Source organism: Notolepis coatsorum (genome assembly GCF_963971535.1).
Source record: "Notolepis coatsorum genome assembly, chromosome: 14".
NCBI classification, from domain to species: Eukaryota; Metazoa; Chordata; class Actinopteri; order Aulopiformes; family Paralepididae; genus Notolepis; species Notolepis coatsorum.
In genome coordinates this window covers 75,821,339-75,827,338 of record NC_140178.1, presented here as the reverse complement: position 1 = coordinate 75,827,338, position 6,000 = coordinate 75,821,339, and positions in this window count along the sequence as shown.

The following is a 6,000-nucleotide window of genomic DNA, read 5'->3' as shown; positions in this document are numbered from 1 at the left end:
GTTTGAATCTCTTGTCATGTGCTACCCATCTCAGGACCCCTGACTGCTTCTCCAATTTGTGTGTTTTTATTACTCTGTTCCATATGGTCAAGGTGTATTTGGTGATTGGATCTAATAGTCCCTCTTTTTCTTTAAATAGTTCCCTATCTCCCACCAGAGCTTGTACCTTGTATCCCTCCCCTTCTTTTTCAATGTCTTTCCATCTTGCCTCATACTTGTCGTTACACCAGCACGTCACTGCTCTCAGTTGTGCTGCATAGTAATAATCTTGTAGGCTGGGTACTGCCATCCCTCCCTCTCCCTTTGGTAGTTGTAGTGTTTTATATCTGACCCGTGGTCTTCTCCCCGCCCATATGAACCTCGATATCAGTCTGTCCCACTCCCTGAATTGATTCTGTGGTATTTGTATTGGTAGTGACTGGAATAGGTACAGTAACCTTGATAGTATGTTCATTTTAATGACCTCTATTCTTGAATTGAAGTCCAAGGGCATTACTGTCCATCTCTCTAAGTCTCTCTTGATGTTCTGATTTATCTGTGTATAGTTCGCCTCATATAGTTTCTCCACCCCTCTCGTGATGTTCACCCCTAAGTATTTAATCTTGTCCATGTCCCATCTTATCCCGTACTGTTCCCTAATTTCCGTCGTTGGGGTATAGTTCCATGCTAAGGTCTGTGTCTTTGTCACGTTTAGTTTGTAACCTGAGTAGTGGCCATATTCCTTCAGTAGATCCATCAGTGCCGGGAAGCTCTTGTCTGGTTGCCTCATGTATACTATCACGTCGTCCGCAAATAGGCCTAGTTTATATTCCGTTCCCTTTATCCTTACTCCCTTAATGTCCTCGGTCTGTCTGATCAGTTGTGCCAGTGGTTCTATGAAAACGGCGAAGAGCGTCGGTGAGAGACAACATCCCTGTCTGGTAGCCCTCTCTAATCTGATTCTATCTGTCAAGCTGCCATTCACCTTAACCCTCGCTGTCGGTTCTTGATATAGCGCCTTGATCATCTTCATCGCCCTCCCGTTCAGTCCGAACCTCATCAATGTTTTATATAAAAATGTCCAGCTCACACTGTCGAATGCTTTTTCTGCATCTAGGCTAATCAGTACCGCGCTACCTCCTTGTTTTTGTATCTCCTCTACTATGTGTAATGTCTTTCTCACGTTGTCCTGTGTCTGTCTCCCTTTAATAAATCCAGTTTGATCTTCATCTATAATGTCTGGCATAAACGTCTCAAATCTCTTTGATATTATCGATGTATACATCTTGTAATCCACGTTGAGTATGGACACAGGTCTGAAACTACTACATAATTCTCTATCCTTTCCTTCCTTAGGTATCGTGGTGATTATGGCTTCCTTCCACGAGGGGGGCATTTTTCCCTCTTCCATCGTGTGTCTGAACGCCGCCCCTAACATGGGTGCTAATTCAGTTCTAAATGTCTTGTAGAATTCCGATGGGAATCCGTCGCTCCCCGGAGACTTGTTGTTTTTAGCTCTACTAATTGCCTCTTCCAGTTCTCGTTCCGTAATTATTTTATTTAATTCTTCATTCTGTTCTTTCCCTATCGATGGTAGCTCTAGCTTCTCCAGATATGCTTCTATTTCCTCTTCTCCCGCTGCTTTTGGCTGTGTGTATAGTTTCTCATAGTATTCTCTAAATGTCCTCTCTATTTCCGCTGGGTCTCTCAATATTTCATTAGTCTGTGTATCCCTTATTGTGTGTATCGTGTTCAACTTCTGTTGCGTCCTAATTCTCCTAGCCAACAGTCTGGTCGCTTTTGGTCCCCCTTCATAGTACGTTTGTTTCATGAACCTCGCTTTCTTTTCTATTTCCGTCAATAATTCCCTATTTATCCTGGCCTTTACTTCTTTGATTTCTCTGAGCGTTCCCTGTTATTTTGATATCTGGTGTCTCCCCTCTAGATCCTTCAGCTTCCCTATCAGATTGTGATATGTCTCCGTTCTGGCTTTCTTCAGCATTGCTGTCTTCTCCATCAATTTCCCCCTTATCACCACCTTCAGTGTGTCCCATAGAATGTTCGGGTCTACCGTCCCGTTGTCATTTTCCTCCTTATACCTGGCTATCTCCTCCTTGATCTGACTCACCACCCCCTTGTTATTTAGTATTCCTACATTTAGTCTCCAGATCGTGTTCCTCCGTCTCCCTTCTAGATCTACTGTCAGATATATGGCACTGTGATCCGATATGTCCGCTACTCCTATTCTGCTCTCCCGTACCCTGTAACTGTCCCCCGTCATCATCAAAAAATTGTCTATTCTCGCATATGTCACGTGTGGGTGTGAGTAATGTGTGTATTCCCTGTCCATGGCGTGCATCCCCCTCCAAACATCTGTAATTCCCATTTCCATCATCTGAATATTCATATATCTACTGATGGGTGCTCGTCCTTTTCTAGTACTCGTGGTGTCTAGGTCGTGATTCAGTACTACATTAAAATCTCCCGCGCATATCAATATCCCTTCTAGTTCCATCACTATCATATCAAATATGGTCTCATATAAATCCCTCTCACTCTCTGGGGGTGCATAAACATTCACTAACATAACCATTTGGCCCTCCATTTTCCCCTTCACCAGAACAAACCTTCCCTCCTTGTCTCTTACTTCCTTGATCAATTCAAATTTGACTGTGTTTTTGATTAACGTGATTACTCCTCTCCTCGGGTTCCGTTTAAAGGAACTATAGTATGCATTTTCATATCCAAATCTCTTCAGTTTCTCATGATCCTGTGCTACCAAATGTGTCTCCTGCAGAAAAATCACTTCCATCTCACTTTTTTTACATTTCAACATCACTTTGCCCCTCTTTATCGCATTATTCATTCCATTAACGTTTAACGACATCATTTTTATACCTTTAACCATTGTCATCTTTCTTCTTCTTTCGTCTGTCAGTCCCCCCCCATGTCACATTCATTCCCCCCTCCGGTTGGAGCCTCCGCTCTCTTCACCGAATACATATAATGATTAACATAAATAAAAAACATAAACTTTACATAAAGTGCTCCCAAGGCGTTCGGGGGGTCCCTGTGTCCCCCCCTGTCCCCTGCTGGTGGGTGAGGAGTAATTGCTCTCCTAGCAAGAGGCCTCCTCCTGACGGCTTGGGGGTTTGAAGCCTTTACCCCAAACCGCTCGTCATATTTGTCCAGCTTTCTTACTGTTTTTTTTGCTGTCGAGCTCCTGGTCAAAAGCGCTCTGTCCTTCATTCTGACCAATGACCCTCATTTCCTAGGTCCCTCTCAATGTGTCTCATATGTTCCATTGTCCCTCCTTCCTCCCAAACCTGTGTGTGGTGTCTCCTGTGTACCCCTTTTTACTTTCTTTTCCTCCCCTCTATTTTCTATGTGATGTCCATTTATCCCCTTAATCCCTTCCAACTGTGTTACTCGCAGCGTGTGTCTATGTATTTGTTTCAGTATGTTCTGTGTCTCGTCTATCATACCTAGTTATATTTCCATTTATTTCCTCCATCAGCATGTGTATTATGTGTCCATGTATACGTTATGTTCATTTCTATATCCTGCCTCTACCTGGGAATGTGTGTTTATGCATATGTTATTTCAGTTTCTATATTTTGTCTCTATTTGGATAGTTTTTTCAATCTCTTGTGCATGTACTCATCCGTTCGCCTCCTCCCGCCTCCTCTCCCCTCCTTCTCCGTCTCTGGCCTCCTCGTCCGTCTCCGCCCTCGGTCTGTCACGTTTCACCTCGGCCTTCTCCTCTCTTCTCCCTCCTCTCCCTGGTTTCGGTCTCCTACTCTGGTCCATCTGCGTGCCCCCTCCAATCTCTGCTGCAGGCTCCGCGTCTGGTCCTCCTGTCTCCTTCCTTCCCCGTCCTCCGCCATCTGCATCCCCCGTCGTCTCATCTCCTGCGCCGCCTCCCGTGCCGTCGCGTACGTCACTGTCCCTTCCTCCCAGTGAATCCTTAGCGAGGTCATGGGTGATTGGAATCTCATTCCGTTTTCTTTCAGAATTCTCTTCAGTCCCGCGTAGGACCTGCGTGTTATTGCTACCGCTGTCGAGTAATCGTGATCAAACGATAGTCTTTTCCCTTCGATTTCTATCTTCTTGGTCCACGCGGTTCTGAGTATCAATTCCTTAATCTCAAATCTCAGAAAGTTAATAATCACCGCTCTCGGAGGTCTGTCCGGTTTCGGTCTCGGAGCCAACGCCCTGTGGGCCCTCTGAATCTCAATTTTTTCCAGTCCCGTCTCCTTCAATTGCTCTTTGATAAGCTTTTCTACATATTGGGTCACCGATTCCCCTTCGACTCCTTCTTTCAATCCCCATATTCTGATGTTATTTCTCCGTGACCTCCCCTCCATGTCCGATATCTTTGTCTCCATCTGTTCTTGTTTCTGAATCGCACATGTTAATACCTCGTGTATCTCTGTGTTCCATTCCTCCGCTTGCGCCGTTCTAGTCTGTAACTCGGTCACGTTTCTGTCCTGTTCCGCCATCTTCTCATCCACCCTTTTGAGTTCTGTATTCATTTCACCTCTGAAGTCCTCCTGTTCCTTCCTCAATTCCTCCCGTAGCTTCCCAATATCATTCCTTATCGTGTCCGTGTTCAGTTTTATCGCCGCTGTTATGTTCTCCAATATCCCGGCCTGCATGACCACGGCCCATCCTGGCATTCCCGTGTCTGCCTCAGCGGGACCTCCCCCTTCTTCCGCCTGTCTCTTCTCGGCTTCGCTTCGGGGACTCTGTTTCTTCAAATTCTCCTCTTCTCGTGTGTTCTCCATTTCTCTTTCCTTCACAATCGTTGTCTCTTCCTTACTTCTCGTGTGCATTTTCATTTTTAATCACTTTTCGGGTCCTTTTTTATCAGTTTTTTCGCTCATTTGACCAGGAGCTCTACCGCACGTGTGTTACCCGTCTGCTCTCATACCGGAAGTCGATAATATACATTCTACATGCTTTTGTGACATGTTAGTGATGTTAATACTTGAAAAAGTTTGATTAAAAAATCGCAAAAAATATGCAACACTGAAAAATATAGATTTATTTTATATATGCCATTTTCGGGTCGGTACCGACCCCATCGGGTGGAACAGGTTAAAATTATTTAATGCACTTCTCCATTGAAGGTAATAACATGGACGGCATTCACATTACAGCATGAATAATATCACAATATTAAAAACAGAATGGTGTATCCTGAATAATATCACAATATTAACCACAGCATACTGGATTATCTTGAATAATATCACAATATTAAAGGCAGAATACTGGAGTACCCTGAATAATATCACAATATTAAAGACAGAATACTGGAGTACCTTGAATAATATCACAATATTAAAGACAGAATACTGGAGTACCCTGAATAATATCACAATATTAACCACAGCATATTGCGGATCTGATTGTCTATTCTTCTGATAGCATGTGTTTAATCAAAGATCCCCGCTTTCTAGTGTTGCACAACGACCAATCAGCATGGGTATGGGCGGGTTCATGTTCCATTGATGGGGATTTGATTGGCTGTTTACCTGCGGTCGCAGGATTAATAACGTTAACGTTAGTTCGGCCAGATAAACAATTAAAATATAGTAAATAAAATGGTTGGACCTGTGAGATTTGTACTTTGTAGGTCTGCATTTTAAATGTAAGGAGTAAAAAGTATGTTTTTTTTCTCTGAAATGTAATGGAGTAAAAGTACAAAGTATACAAACCTAATAATACTCGAGTAAAGTACAAATCCCCCAAAACAGTACTTAAGTATTGTAACAAAGTACAATTACTCAAGTACTTTACACCCCTGGTATTAATCAATAATGATCTCAGCAGTAGAATATTGATAGCTTTGCCAAACAGTATATTATATTAACTAGAAAGAATATACTCAGTTTAGCACTCACTAGGGCTAGGCCTTTCTATTTATTTATTTTCATAGCTTTGTAAAACAGATACATGTATAGTGTCAGAAGCACTTAAAATAAGAGAGAGAGAGAGAGCCTAAATAATGTTAGC